Genomic DNA, 15293 nt, shown 5'->3' with positions numbered 1-15293 from the left:
TGCAGCCGTGCTCCAGCCCTGCCAGAGTTGCATCCCCCATTTGCAAATCTGCATTAGTCAAACTCGCAGGTTGTTGTTTGGGTGCAAACCTTGTTGATGCTCCTGGTGCTGACCGCTGTGGCCTGCGTGGTGCTGGTCCTGATGCAGGATAGCTGGGTGTCTGGCATTGGATTCCTTGGCCAAGGAGAGCTCTGAGAAGAGGCTTTCTTTCCCTTGCCATAGTTAGCTGTGCTTGAGTCTCTGACAAAGGCATTTTGGAGGTATGATTGAGGAGCAGAGACTCTTCCTCACTTCTTCCTGGAGGTCAAGCTGCCGTGAGATGGGCTGGACCAAGGGAGAGCAGAACCCTCACTCATTTCAGCTGCAACAAGCTTTTGATACCACCTGTGGCAGAAGCATATTTAGACTTGATGTATATCCCCCACCTTGACTTTGGGCTTTGGATCAAGGCATAAGAGCTTTCGGCGCATGCACACACAATATGGGAAAAAAAAATATAATTAAAATCACAATCCTCAAAATGTTTGCAAATCCAGGAGCTTATCCTCACCCCGGGTAGGCAAAATTAACCAAGGGTAGGATCAGTAAATCACAGAATCAGCCACTTTCATCATCAAACATGAGGCGGCTGGGAGCACAGCCGGCACAAAGCAATGTAACCACACTGAGTCTTTGCAGGGATGCTCAGGATCTGGCACCACAGGTTTTTTCTTTAATACCATTGCAGCGAGTGGTTTGAGAACCAGCAGGGCACCCAGTGATACATGGTCAGGGTACAGGGTCTCGGATGGGTCTGTTAAGAAAAAAAGGCTTCTTGACGTACCAAGGGCACCCACTGAACATAGCCCTTGCCAGGGCAGTGGGAGGAACAGTGGCTGATTCAGGACTAAATGGGCTGAGCTAATGTAAGCTCCCGCCTTTGTCAAAGGGGTCTGATAACTTCTCCCTCCTCAGCACTTCAGTTTTTGGTTGAAATCCCACACTTTTAGCATGGGGAAGAGATTTAAGCCATCCCTGCAAAGCTGGGAACATCCCATATGGAGATCAGCACATAGATGCCAGCAGTAACAACCATAAAAGGGCTGGTTGTCCAGCATTCCATTGCTTTAGCCACTCTCCTACCTCCACTTGCCATCAAAGTCCACCTTCAGCGAGGCCGGCCTCTGCTGCTCAGCAGTGGCCATCATCTCTCGGTACTTAGGGGAACATCAGGGAGGTGGAGTGGAGCCATACGGCAAGGTAGGAAGGGATCAGGCTGCCCTGGCATATCAGCATCTGTGGTGCACGAGACCTCGAGGCAGCTGACCATATGCAGGGCACATGTCGGCAGCAGTGGGGAGAAGTTGGCTTGGCATCTGGCCTTCAAATATCTCCTTCTGCCACACTGAGACCAAGCTCAGAGCGGGCAGAAGTGGGGCAGGCGGCATCTCCGTCACCTGCGCTTGCGTTGAGCCAGGCTGGCGTGTGCTCTGTGGGCAGCAGTGAGCCCAGGCTGCCCTGGGGCAAGGTGCGAGTGGAAAAGAACAGCACAGGTCTCAATAAAGTTGGCAGGGGCTCCAGAAACCCAGCACGCAGGGAGCAGTGCAAACGTCTGAAGGGGTTTTTTTGATGTGTTTGGATCTGGGATGTCAGCCGGAGCAGCAGCAGCTCCCGAGTACCCCAGTGGTGTCGGAGTCTGGGGTCAGGCCAGTCCATCTGGAGCTTCATGGCATTATCTCTTAAATGCCTTTAACTGCAATAGGATGGCCTGACTGATTGGATTGTGCTCTGTAATTAATTAGCTGGGTACGCTGTACGGGAAGCAGCTACAGTGGGAAGAGAGGGGGGAATCTGACGGTGAGAGACATGAAGCTTCAAATGGCCATTTCTCATTAAACCAGCCTCATGCAGCATTACTCACTGGGCACAGGGGGGTTAGTTCCAGTGTCCGGGCCCCTTTCCAGGCAAGTAATCGCGTCTTTGCTGCCCGATCGTTCCCCCGGTGCCCGGTGTGCTGTACCCCGCTCCCGCTGTGGGAGCCACCAACCCGCCGGGCCTCGGGGACCTGCTGGGAGGAGAGAGCCGGTGCAGGCTGGGGGGTCTGTGGGGGTGGTGATGAGGGGGTGCCCCCTCTCCTCAGGAAGCCCTTGCCAGGCTGACAAGCCCTGCAAGGATTGTGCAGCCCGAGCCGCCCCGCAGGTTGCCTGCCCGTGCCGGTGGTGGCTCCGGTGTGTCAGAGGCTCCTGGCATGGCTGGCACCGGCCCCGCTGCCCTTCCCTCCCTTGCCGGGGCCTGGGGGCTGCTCCCCGCTCTTCCTGCCATGCATTTGCTCCGGCTCCTTTGTCTGCTTTTAGCATCCATTTGTATCTTTAAACAGAAAGCATCCTTCTTAGGTTAATTGGTTTTTTTTTTCCCCCCCTTTGTGTTTACTGTGGGGATTAATAAGGAACTGCAGCATAAGGGAAATCTGCAACAGCTCCTTGTTTATTGTTTAATTTAGGAAAATGATACTGGGCTGGGCTTAGCCCGCCTGGTGCTGGTGCTGGGCCAGGGAGGGCAGGGAGAGCCTCCTCGTGCCCAGGGGATGGGCTGGGAGCCGTGGGGCTCCGCTGGCCCCGAAAAGAGCCATGCCTTGCCCCCGCAGCCGGGGAGGGGGTGGCAGGGACCTGGGTAACAGCCTGCAGCGGCCATGAGGGGGGCCGAGGCCTGCTGGGCCGGGGAGCCCGGGCAGCCGCCCTCCTGGCCTGCAGCTCAGCTCCTCACGGTCCCCGCCACAAAAAACATTTCAGGTCTTTGCTGGTTTTTAAGGGGCTCCTTTCTGGGTGCGTGTAAAGCCCTGTGGGTTGCTGAGTGCACCTTTTTTGTAGCTCCGGGCCCTCCCCGGGCTCCGGCTGAGGACAGGAAGGCCTCTGGCAGCCTTGCCCATGGTGTGAGGGCAGGAGGTGGCCTCGTCCCCCCGCTGCTGTTGTAGGAGGAGGAGATGGCACCTGCAACCTCTTCCTTCTCTTGCTGCGGGCTGGTGTGGGTGGAGGAGAGAGGTCTGTTCTCTGGCTGCCTCCACCAGTTGTTGGATGTGTCCCCTATAAGATGAAACTTGCTTTCTGCGCGGGGCATCCTGGCCCCCGGTGCGGGGACAACAGCCTCATCTCGTGGTGCTGGACCCAGCTGACTGATCCATCCGACGTCCACGGCTCCATCTTCAGCGCCCAGGCCCCTCTGTGGTGCCCGTTTGGAAAGTGGTGAGCTGGGGTCTCCTCTGCTTAACAGGGTTTTGCAAAATTCCAAGCTGGCTTGCGACGGGGAGGCTGAAGCTCTGCCCTCAGACGCCCGCTGGCATCAAATTGGGCCTGTTTTGCCCCGTTTTGCCTTTCTCCTCCCGCAAGCATTGGGAGGCTTTGCTGTGCAGCTGGGGAGCACAGCCCATGTACCCCTGGGCACGATCGACCTCCGAGCTGCCTGAGAGCACCCCTTATCAAGCAGCCTGCCGTGTGTTGGGGGGTGTGGGGTGGGCTTCCTCCAGACTACAGAGGGCTGGAGGCCCCCCCGGTTGTGTGAGGAGGCTGGGATAGAGGAGGGAGGTGTAAAACTCTGGAGGGTTGGCATCACTGCCAAGCCAGAGAAGAGCTGTAGTGCCTTCTGCACCAAAGGCTGATAAATCTTGGTGGAAAAAAGAAAAAAATAACAAAAAAAAGGCATGTGCCAGCTCAGCTTAACCCACAAAGGAAAATCACGTCATTTAAAAAAGAAAAGCTTTTAAAAATAGATTTTTTTTTTTTTTTTAGCAGAGAATGCTACTCAGGAGAGTCAATGAGCTCTGTTTCAAGAGTTGGGAAACAAAACGTTTCAGGAGCTGTGATACGAAACCTCTCATTTTCAAACTGTCCAAGTGTCAGGTGTGGCTCCTTGAGCTCTGTGTTTTTCCAGCTGGCTGTGAAGGATCCAGCCTGGCTGTGTGATGGTTGCTGGCCGCTCCCAGCCGCTGCCTCATGCTGGAGACAGGGAATTCACTATCTTTGTGAAGGGGAGAAGCTGCAACTCGGATCCGTGTTATACCTTACCTTGGTTTCCCACTCACCAACAGGGCTGAAGGGGAGCTGGTGAGCCCCATGGAGCATCCCTGCTTTTTTTTTTTTTTTTTTTTTTTAATTGGCTAAGGAGCCCTCTCATTTGCTTCAGCTCTGACTAATGAGGCACATCTCACTTTGACAACGTGTCACAAGCAGTAAATTTCTCAGGAGCTGCTGGGCTGCAAGGATGCCCTTGTGTTCCTGCCTGGACTCACCACCTTCCGTGTTGCTCTGCGCCACTGGCTCTTGCCCCAGCCCAGCCCTTGAGCATCCTCCCAGAGAAGGCAAGGAGGGTCAGGATGAAGAGGTCTGGTTGTGAAAGCAGCTATGCTCATGGGCTGGCCTTGAGAATGGGGATTTGGGGGCTTCCTATGTTGTTTGCCTGGACTGGAAATTTGAAAGAAGAAATCTCTGAGGACCTAGACCAAGAGTTGTTTAGCAGCTGTGATCTCTGCTGTGTTTTCCCAAAGATCTCTGCTGTGGTTCAGAATGTGAACACCACTCCAGGCTCTAGCTAACTTCATCGGTGGCTCAGGGTGGCTGGTGGCGAACCAGCATACAAGGGAAGATCCTATGGAATACTTTTTTTCCCCATAATTTTTTTTTTTTGGGGGGGAAAGATTTTGCAGGTACGTGTCTCCTTTGGTGAGGAGAGAAGGGGATGGTCTCCAACAGGAAAATCTAGATGGATCCATGATTTTCAAGACATTCCCTATGGGAAGGCAATTCTGGCTTTATCAGAAGTGCCCCAGTCACTCCAGGGAGGGTGCAGAGGCAAAATTCTCCTTCCCTCCCCATCCTGCTGTCGTCAGGCTGTGGGGTGCGGTGACAGGGGCAGAGCAGCCGTCTTGGGATCCTTGCTCTGGAGGGTGGCATCCTCGTGCATTGTAAGAGCATACAGTATAGGTATCGTATGGTATAGGTATCGTATGATGCTCATCTAGGCAAGGAGGAGGGTCGTAGGCGAGCTGGAGGCTGTCACCTTGGGGCAGAGGTGCTTGGCCACCTCTGACCATGAAGGAAGCATCAGAATGCTGCTTTGTTTGAGGGTGCAGACATCTTTGTGCTGTTTGTCACCTCTTGCTGGGTGACACTAACCTTCACTCTCCCAGCATCGTTAAGGGACTGCTCAAGGTTTCTAATCGTTGACAGGAAGAGCCAACTATTAACACTGCTCCTCTTTTTATTCTTGATGGATTCTCTTTAAACCTTGTTCTTAGTGGCTCTCCACTGTTAGCTTTTGTTTTCTCCTCAATAGCTTGTCTAATAAACACCATTATCTTGGGCACAGATCTACTTCATGTCTCAATTCCACTTGGCGAGAGTTGGTAATAACAGCAGAACAGCATCCTTTGAAAAGGGGCTCTGTCACCAGCAGCCGCGAACGCCACTAGTCCGCTTCCCACACCTGTCCCCAGAGCAGATAAAGACAAGGGGAGAATGCGTGTCCAGAAAGCAGAAGGGGCATCCGCCTGATAAATTGGATGTCTAAGCAGTGCCGGCAGCAGTCAGTGCAGCAGGTCCAGGGATCGGGGCAGCTCGGCCCCTGCCACCTTGGTAATTAGAGAAGATGTACCTAGGGCCTGGATCCTTCCTAATTCCAGCAGGTTAGAGGGAGAAAATGGTGGTGAAGGGTGACGGCTTGTCAGGGAAAGAGATCAGAAATATCTCTTGTAGCTTGAAGGAGCTTCTCATCTACCGCCAGATAAAGCTGTTGCTTCCCAGCCTAAATCTGATTCTGGAAAGGATTTAACTCGTAGGTGCTGGGGTGCTTACTGGGTTTTGGGTCAGTCTGCAGGTCTATAAATGGAAGTATTAAGGCAGCTCCATGTTTCATCTGAGGGCAGTGTGTTCCCGAGGGTGTTTAAGCCCACCAAGACCTGACTCTGATGCTGGCACTGCAGAGACTCTTGTTACTGTCCCTCCTGCGTGAGCAGCTGAAACAGAGAACGAATGGTGTTTTAATTAAGGTAAACCAGATTTCTACTGGGCCAGGCAGAGCTCAGCTGCTGTGTTGTCAGAGCTTCCTGAGGAGGATTTCCCTTACTCAGGGAGAAGGGGACCATCAGTAGGAGTGCACTGCCCTGGCTCCTCTTCTGAGCTCTCAGTTGTCCCATTGCTGGGATATCTGGCTGCCTCCAAGATCTGTCCCCTCCCAGAGTTATAAATATTTTATCCTCTCAGTACCTACTGCATCAAATAATTTTTTGAAAAGGCATTTTCTTTTTCTATTTTTTTCCTTACTTAGTTCTTTCATTTTAAAATGCACTTGCCATGTGTGCAGCACTCAGACATGCTCTCGGCTTCTCCCCAAATGTAATTGCTTTAAAACTGCAGATAGCTGGCAAAAGCAATTTCCTCTACATTACGGAAGACTCCAGCTCCTCTCATCCTTCATGCAAGTGGCTCTCCCCTTGTCCTGCATTCTCTCTGCGATGCTCAGCACCTAGGCTTGCCAGGATGATCCTCTCACTTTTCCAGGGCTGTGGGAAGAGGTTCAAGTGGGTGCATGGTGAGGGACCTCTCTGTGGGGGTTGGCTAGCTTCTGTTGCAGCTTCTGCTGAGTAAGGGTGATGCTCGCCGGCACCAAAGCCCTTCCCTTGGCCGTGCTGCTAGCAGGGTGCCTGCTGGTGCCACATCTCCCTGGCTGGCTGTGTACCTGTGCCAGGCATGTGCTCGTCTCGGTTTTGCAGCTCCACCGCCCGCACATTTAACATGCTCTTTCCGTTTGCAGAACGTGTTGGGCTTTCTAAAGCATTAATGATGGAAAATAAATTGGAATCTGAGAGAAATAATCTTTAGGCATTCTCTGTAGGCTTTGTCTTGTCTTGCCTTGCCTTCCTCAGCCATATTGAAGGCTGTGGCTGGAGGGGAATGTAAATGAGGAGGAGCCCCAGGTCCCTCTGATCTGTTGTGATGCCTCTTGCTCAGTGGACCTCACTGCAGGGAGCCTGCCTGCTTGCTGGTGCAGCTAAAGCTGAGGGGGTCTGGAGAGGGTGGAAGCGATGAGGTGTTGTTGGACCTTCTCGGAGGGCTTGCAGTCCTGAGACAAAGAAAGTCAGAGAGTTGGGGGCACACCGGGGCTTCTGAGGGTCTGTGCCCTGTTTGGGGGGCTTTAGTTGCATCATGGCATGGGGCTGCAGTTGTCTGTGCCATGCTCTTTGGTTCTGCATCACCTTTGCTGGGGAACCAGGACCTCGTGGCAGTGATCCTCCTTGCAGATGGAGTTAGGTCATGGGTAAATACACCTAAATGTGCTCCGTTCAGGCTCCAGCTGGAGCGTTCCCTGCCCTGTGCTGAGACCCCCACCAGGTGTTGGCCTCCTTGCCTGGAGGGGAAGGTGGGATCCCCCCCAGGACCACCTCCCTCACAAGCATCAAGAGGTTGATTCGTGATGGGTGCAGGATGTTTCCTGCCTGAAGCTCGGTTTGAGCCTAAAAAAAAATGAAATTTGCTGTGTGCCTGAATGCCAAGGGCTTTGGCAGGAGCAGACTTGGGCGTGTAAAGGAGTGTCTGCCCCTCCATTGTAAACGGTGCCTGCCCAAAACGTGACTTCCCACGAGTGGATAATTAACGGTACAGCAGGTTGTTCAGAAGCAATTGTGGTAAAGAAAATCCTACTAAGTTCTCAGTGCTGATATTTTCACAGCAGCCTTTGGAGGTTCCCTCCCTTCCTACCCCTGTTCTTCCTGTGCTGGAGGGAGGATGCTGGTTACCCTTGGGGTGTCCCTGCTGAGGCCAATAGCATCTTCAGAAACATCCAAATGTCTTGGCTGGGCAACCTCACAGAAGGATAGGGTCCAGCGGCTTTGTCAGCATCAAAACTTTCGGTTCCTGGAGGAGAGCCAATGTGCCAGAAAACCTGCTCATTTCTCCTACTCCTGCAAAACAAATGTGGAGCTGGCATGGACCATGAGTCCACAGAGAGCCATACCTCACACCAGCCTCCGGCAAGAGGCTGTTAAGGCACTGTTGCCTAACTTAGCCTGGCCCCCGAGCTGCTCTTGGACACAAACCAGCCTTGTAATGAAAGCTTTTTCTATGTCTGTTTGTTTTCTGAGCATCAGTTCAACGTCCGGAAAATCCTGTTGCAGCGGAGCCTTGAGGACTTCGAAGATGCTCAGAGGGAGAGGACGGATGGTCTGTAGGGACCCTGTGTACAGCAGGCGGGGAGAGGAACCCAGCCGGCCTCTGCAGGCAGCTGCCTGATCTGAGTGCTGAACCTCACGCTTGCAGTGGGAAGGGCTGAGCTCTGGTGGCTCTGAGCTCTGGAGGCTGTATTGCTGAACGCCTTTTCGCTTGAAGTTTGAGCAGAAATTGTAGGCTTTTGGTGATTCTAGTGCTCAGCTTTTTGTGTGCTCGCACTGAGGGCAGATTGGCTCCTCCTCTCTCCTTTTAAATGGAGAGAAACCCAGATGTCTCTCGCTCAAAACCTACTGAACTGAGACTTTCTGCCCTATTCCAAGAGATTGGGCTTGGTATGGTGAGGGGAAGAGCAGGCTTTGCTCCCAAATCATGGGTGCCCATCTCTGGGAGAGCCTAGTGTGGTACATCCCATGTCCTCCCAGCCTCAGACCTTTGGAGATGCTTAGGTGAGAAGCTGGGGGTTTAGGCAAGGAGGATTCACGGGTCTGAAACCTGCTGCACTCCTCACGTTAGTGTGTCAAGTGGTGTTTGTACATCCTGCCCTTCGGGGGCTGGATGATGCTGGTGGCTTTCAGCTCCCACCGAAGCCAGAGTCAGGGCTGTCTGGCTGCTCCAAGGTGCTCCGTGCCTCCCCAAAGTGGCACTTCTTGCAGCAGTATCCTCCCAGTCACACAGTTATGTGCTGTCTTAATGGTGTCAAGCTCTGAATGAGCTTGGGCAATTTACTTTATAAAGCAACGCACTAAATATGTCAACACTCAGTGCATGTTTTTAATATAATATTTCAGATTGTTTTGAAAGAAGCCAAGATCCTTCTTTCCCCCTTCATTAGGAACATTTTATGTGAAAGAGATGAACAATAGAGAGAGTTTGCCAGAGAGAAAGCTTTCCCAAGTATTTGTTGCTGCTGAGAAATCAGCTGCTTTTTACAAAAAAACTCTCAATGCATAACTATTAGGGTAATTAAACTGCATGTAAGCTGCCAAGGAAGGTTGTAGGATTGGCTTTGCTGGAGACGTTGAAGGCCAGGCTTGACCGTAGCTGTTGGGCACACTTTAGGCACAGTGAATCCCTCGTCTCCAAGGGGAATGGGCTAAATGACCCACCAGCAGCTTCCAGCCACCTGGGAGATTCAGAACTACAGTCTGAGCTGCTTTGGCACTTCCAGGCTGGGGCGTGAGTGGGTTTGTGAATCTTGCACTGTTTCAGCCCAGAAATGATGGCTTTGGCTTTTGACTTGCTTCTCAGCAGGACCAGGGGTAGATTCTGTCCTAATATCCAGCTGGGAGACTTGGTCTCCTGCCATGGAAAGGGTAAGACCTTCTGCCTGGCTGGCTGCAATGCTCTATTCTAGCTGGTCTTTTTCAAAAGGAAAAAAAAAAAAAATCCCAAACTAAAATCCCACTGCAATACTTTCATCAGAGAAACTGGGTTCCCGTCTCTTCCTCCAGAGAATTTCTCTTTCATCACAAGTTGGAGGAAACTTTCAGAGAACTCAGCACTTTCCTCTTCCACAAGGACAAACCTGGGAAGGCGGTGAGAGGGAGCTGTTCCCTGAAGCCCCCTGTTCTCCATCCATCAGGCCTCCCCAGCCGTGGCTGGCTGAGGTGATTTCCTCCCCAAACAGAGGGCAGCCAAGAGCCTGGAGCCTTCCCATCACGGAAGAGCCTGTCTGAAAGCCAGGGAGCCCCAGCCTCCTTAGCTGGGTTGGGTGGCACTGGGGCGGTGGACCCCAGAGAAGGATTTGAGAGAAGGGGGTGATCTGGCTGCCAGAAGTGCTCCGGGCAGGGGAGTGTGCAGATGTGGGCATGGCAGCGGGCTGTGCCGGGATGTGGGCTCCCCATGATGCTCTGACCCAGGGCAGGGCAGGAGGGGACAGACGATGTGGATCTGAGTGGAACCTGGCTTGTGTGTGTGCTCGTTGCAAGATGTTGCTGGGGGTTAGGGGGGGCTTGGTGAGAAGCTCTGCTGCCCCGCTGCAGCACCATCCCCTCCTGCACCCAGGACAGGCAGGATTTGGTTTTTCTGCACTTCCCGGTAATCCTGGTGCTCAAATATTCTTCCCGCAGAATTTTTTTTTTACCGCTCCTAAATGGAGTGTTTAAGCTTATTCTTTTCTTTTCTGTGAAAGAGGCAGTAAATCCTTTATCCTGCCTGGCTATTTCTGTGTGCGTATTTTCTCATTGTGCTCCAGCTTGTCAGCTGTGTCAAAGCCCGGAAACCTTGGCCTCTGTTGGACTCCAGACTTGGATTCCTCTGTATTTAGCAACACAGGCTCCCTTTGACTCGCAGTTCTTTTCTCTTCACTTGGTGTCCTTTTTTTTTTTTTTTTTTTTTTTTCCCCAAAAATACCTGGTTTAAAAAAGCCCTGACATAAGTGAGCAAGCAAAGAGGTAATGGCCTGTCAGGTTCATCTCCGGCACAGCCTGTCAGCACCAGCAAGGAGTCAAAGCTGGGGTGTCCTGCCCCCCATGCTTCTGGGGTATCAGGGCTGCCCTGGGGAACAGGATCCCCCCCTGCTGATTCCCCCCCCCCCCCCCCCCCCCAAGCAAGGGAGCTTTCCAGAGATTAGCTTGGGATCAAGGGTGCCTAATGCTCGGGCAGTGGATCCGGTGAGCACAAAGGCAGGATTTTGGTGCACGGGGCGGATTAGCCGAGGGGAGGCGGATGGCTGCCTGAGTGCCGGGGCTGTGCGCCAGTGCCGGCTGCGGTGCCGGCTCCTGGTAGCAAGCCTGGGGTGTCTCCCTGGGGGGGATCTGATGGAGGGACAGCCATCCATCCATCCCCTGGCTGGAGAGAGGAAAAGACCAGGCTGTGGTGCTGGTGGCCATAGGTGGGACTTTGGATGGTGGCAGCAGCCTCGGGCGGTCAGTGTCCCCTGGGGTCAGCTCCACCAGCTTTGCTTTGCAGCCGTGCTGGCGCTTCGTGAACGCCATGGCAGTTTACCACGCTGAGCAGCATGGGTGTTTGTGAGAGAACAAAAGAACAAACAATGGAAACTGTGATTAATTAGCGCAGCTAATTAGCAGTGTGCTTGGCCTGGGCTGGAGCTTGGTAAGGTGCCGAGAGCAGAACCAGGGGGCACGGGGAAGGGGAGAGGATGCTTTCACGCCACCCCTTTGCAACATGCCCACGCAGGGAGCTGGGACTGGGGAAATCACTGCCCATATACCTCAGCGGTGCTGCTGACACACAGCTGTCACCATCCCCAGCAGCATCCTTCCACTCCCCGGTGCTGCCTTCGCTGAGATCACTTCCTTTGGCCACTGTCAGCATCAGGAACTGGGTGTTAGACCCCCCTGAACTCCAGTGCTGCAGTTGTTAATTACCGAGCCCTCGTTAGGGTCGGTGGAGTTGTCTTCTCCATGGAATAGGCTACTCCTCGCTCACCTTCCCCTTTGCGGTACAGCTGTCTTATTCTTTGCTTTCCATTTGCAAATTAGCGCAAGGACCACAGTCGGCAAACAAATTTGCAGCAAGCGCATGGCAGGCTAGGAGATTTGGAAGAATCCTTGGCAAATATTTGCCAGCCTCCACCGCGAACCTTGTGAATATTTTTCATGATCAAGCGGTGCTGAGCGTAACTGGCAGCTCGTGATAGGATGCCAGACCTCAGGTTGGGGATGGCTGCTAAAAAATACCTAAGCTAACAGCACTTGCTTCCGTCCCTCTTCCTCCTCCCTGCCCTCTCACTGTTCGGTGTGGGGATGTCTTAAGATGTGATACACTCGACTGCAGCTGTTGCAGGATCACATCATTCCCATTGAAAGGCGGCTGTGGCTAAATACCATTCGCGCAGTAAGGTCTAAAGAGGTGCCCTTCGGAGTAATTGGGAGACACAGCCCCTTTTCTGAGGACAGGAAAGTCCATTTTTCAAGGTGCCATCACTTTATTATTAATTTGTTAAACACTGACTGCTCAAAACTGAGACGCAAAAAAGGATGTGAGCTCTGTCTTGGGGACCTCACAGCTAAATAAATGCATTAAATCGAACCCTTGCTGGAGAGGATAGTGCTGCACGCGAAGGTGAAGCTGGTTCAAGGAGGGGTGAAGGTGCCATCTCCTCCAACAAAAAAGGGTCTTGTTTCTCTTTCAGCATTGAGGTGGGGAGGAGTGCTTGTGGATCAGCAAGTCAAGGACCTGCTTTCTCTTAGTATTTCTAAGGTGTCAGTGGGACTGCTTGACTTGGGAGCTGGAGGGAGAACTCCCCTGGCCTTGTGAGACCCCCAGCTGGGCCCATTGAGCTGGGGGGGGGGGGGGGTGTCCTTCCCTTGCATGTTTTTTGCTGTGTACATCAGCGTGGGTAGGGGTGCTGCTTGCCCAAGCAAGCCTGTACTTGCTTTCCATCCCCACCAGTGATGCTGGAAGCACCCTAACACCCTCTGGGAATGGCTGCCAAATATCACCCTATGACTGGCAGCAGCCCCTCAAGGAGTGCTGGACCTCTTCAAGCATTCACAACTGCTTAGTGTCCAGAGCTAAGCAGGTCCCACCTGACTCCTTCTGTTTCCTTGATGATGGGGAGGGGGGAAATAAGAGCAATACAGAAAAAAGTCAGTATTTAAAGTTCTTCACCTGCCTAACTTCCAAGTTGAGCTTGCTGTGGGGTTGGGTTTGCTTGGGTCCTGACACCTCCTGTGCTTTGTCCCCCGCAGCCCCCTGCACCCGGGAGCCATGAGCCACCGGAGCAGTGCCCCGGCCGCAGCCCCCCGGCGCTGCTAGGCTTCCCCGCTCCCCCCAGAAGGTGCCCGTCGCTGGTGGGAAGAACCAGCTGTGCCTGCACCCAGCCTCACGCATCCCTCCCAAGGTAAGGACCGCATCTTTTCTGTCTGTGAAAAGCAAGGGCTTTGCAAATGTGAGTGAAAACCGGGTTACTTCTTGGGTTGTTGCATCTCCTGCCTTGCCCGAGTGGGCACCATTCCCCGGGCAGTGTACGCAGCTGCCTGCCTGCAGTCTGCTTCTCTCCCCCTTGGCTTACTGGGACGGCGAGGTGCTGGTCGGGAGTGAGAACTGCCCTTGTCTTGTGATTAAAAGGTGATTTTGAAGGTGGGGCAGCTCCTGATGTAACCCGTTGCTTGCAGACCATATCCCATCTGTGAATTTGCTTGTAGTTTTAGAAGGTAGCCTGGGCTGCTGCAAGGAGCTGGGTTTGGGTGGGATCGGTGCCTTGCCACTGCCTCTGCTTCCCTGATGTACTTTTGATAGTAATTGTCTATAATTTATTTCTTAACGATGCTCTGGAGGCTTCCCAAGCACGCGCCGCCTTTCCTCCCACTGTAAAAGGCCTTTGGGGTATTCTGGAGGCTTCCTGTGGTGGGGGAGCGAGGAGTGGCTGTGGGGGGGTTGGTTGGGAGGGGGCTGAGCCCCTGTCCCAGTGAAACACCCTCCTCTGTGCTTTGCACTTTGCAGTAGGGGTTATTTTAAGGTTAAAGTAGAGCTTGGTTTTCAGGGAGTGAGGTGGGGAGGAGGCCGATGTGGGGCTAACTGCCCTCCTGATGGACACAAAATCAGTATTCATAGCTGAGGAGTGGCAAACAGGTTTAGAAATAAGAAAAAACTCGATTTCTGTGATTGTTTTGTGTTTTGAGGTTTTTGAGCCTCTTGTTTTCAAACATCATCTTGCAAACAGAGGCCTTAGCTGTCTGCGGTAACATGAGAATCGTGACTTCTCCGTGTGTGTAAGCCCCTGCGCAGGGGAGCTGGGGCCTGGAGGAAGATGTCACCAGCCTATCGCAGGGTGGGCTTGGGCATAAGCCTCCTGTTTCGGGAGGTTCGTGAGAGGGTTGCAATGGCTCCCGTGAGCTACAAACATAAGTCACAGCTGGGGTCTGGCTTGTCCTGTTTCCCTTTGCAAGCTCCCTGCCCGCACCTCTGGAGCTGGGATCAGTTCCTGCCCTCCAGCCAGGGAAGCAAGGGCCTGTTAGCACTGCTAAGGCTGACATCCTCAGCCATAAATATCCAGCCCGATCTAATCCTCCCTGTAGCTCCAGCACTGCTGTTTTCCTAAGAGTTATTTGACTCTTTGTGTTGCACTTCTCAGACAAATGGCTTTTAAATAAAACCCTCTGCTAACTCGTTAGGCCTCCTGTCCAGGTCACTTCCTGCATGGGTGATTTATAGGGCTGCTTTTAACATTTTATTAACTTTAAATCGCTGGGGCCAGTCAATCGGAGTCTATCCCATTAGCTGTGGTGAGTGGCAGCCTGGGGCACCGGGCTCTCCTGCAGCCTCCCTTGCTACTGGGGAGGCTGCGATGCTCCCAAAGCGACCACAGGACAAGAGATGGGAAAGAACAGGAGGACGATTTAGATAAGGAGGAATAGATCTGGGATGGGTAAGTGAATTGCATAAGGGTTAAGGAGATAATGGGGCTTGTGATCATATCTGGAGAGCTGGCTTATCTCCTGCAGTCGGTACTGGTACGTGTGTTCTTGGCTGCATCCCCTGCAGAGTGTGCTGGACCGTGCAGCGATGGGAGAGGAGCATCAGGGCTTGGTAAAGAGGTGGCTGCTCCAGACCGATCCTGGCAGGGCATCCCTGCCGGAGCATCCCTGAGCACCCACCCTGGGTAGGATGTGCCTGTGTTAAACCCCTCTCGTAGCAGTGCCAGGGACGGAGCCTTCCCCCATGCCTTGCACAAGTCCCTTTAGCCCCTGGCTCCTACCCGATCCAGCAGGCTGATCCCGGAGAGCCTTGAATCAGGTTCCCTGCCATCTCAAACCCTTCTCTGCAGCTCCTTCCCCCTTTGAGCAGAGCCAGCTCTGGACAAGCCCTGCAGTCTGCGCCGGTGGGGTGAGCGGGGCAGGGCACAGCCCTGGCACGCAGGAGGCTGCTGGGTGCCGCTGGGGGCTGAGCGAGCAGAGACTACTCCAGCTGGGAAATCCAAACGAGACGGAGATCATAAGTGATGCGAGGCTGCAGCAGCAGCTTTGATTATCTCTGGTTTTGTTACTGCTCTCCCCCCGTGCCCTGTCTTTGTTCCACCCATGCTCAGAGATGTTATTCAGGGGAGTTCTCCAGCTCTTGGTAACAGGGGAAAAAAAGCCTGAACTCCTGCACAACCAGAGCTAATGAGCTCTCTCTGGAAATAAAAGCATCCTG

The 15293-nt window shown here is 53.3% G+C and overlaps 1 protein-coding gene across 2 annotated transcripts in view; it reads left to right on the top strand.

Moving 5' to 3' along the window:
• Window positions 1-15293, top strand: part of LINGO1 (leucine rich repeat and Ig domain containing 1) — a 172707-nt gene that overhangs the window by 2516 nt on the left and 154898 nt on the right. Inside the window, exon 2 of one of the 2 annotated variants that reach the window (XM_042804058.1) lies at window positions 12848-12999. The gene's annotated coding sequence lies outside the window, so the exon portion shown is untranslated. Of the gene's footprint in view, window positions 1-12847; window positions 13000-15293 lie in introns of those variants that run through there. The other variant, XM_032990273.2, reaches the window with a different exon arrangement.

Source organism: Tyto alba, unplaced genomic scaffold (genome assembly GCF_018691265.1).
Source record: "Tyto alba isolate M040663 unplaced genomic scaffold, T.alba_DEE_v4.0 Super-Scaffold_41, whole genome shotgun sequence".
NCBI lineage: Eukaryota > Metazoa > Chordata > Aves > Strigiformes > Tytonidae > Tyto > Tyto alba.
The sequence above is the reverse complement of the archived record's forward strand: the minus strand, read 5'-3'. Positions and strand labels throughout refer to the sequence as shown.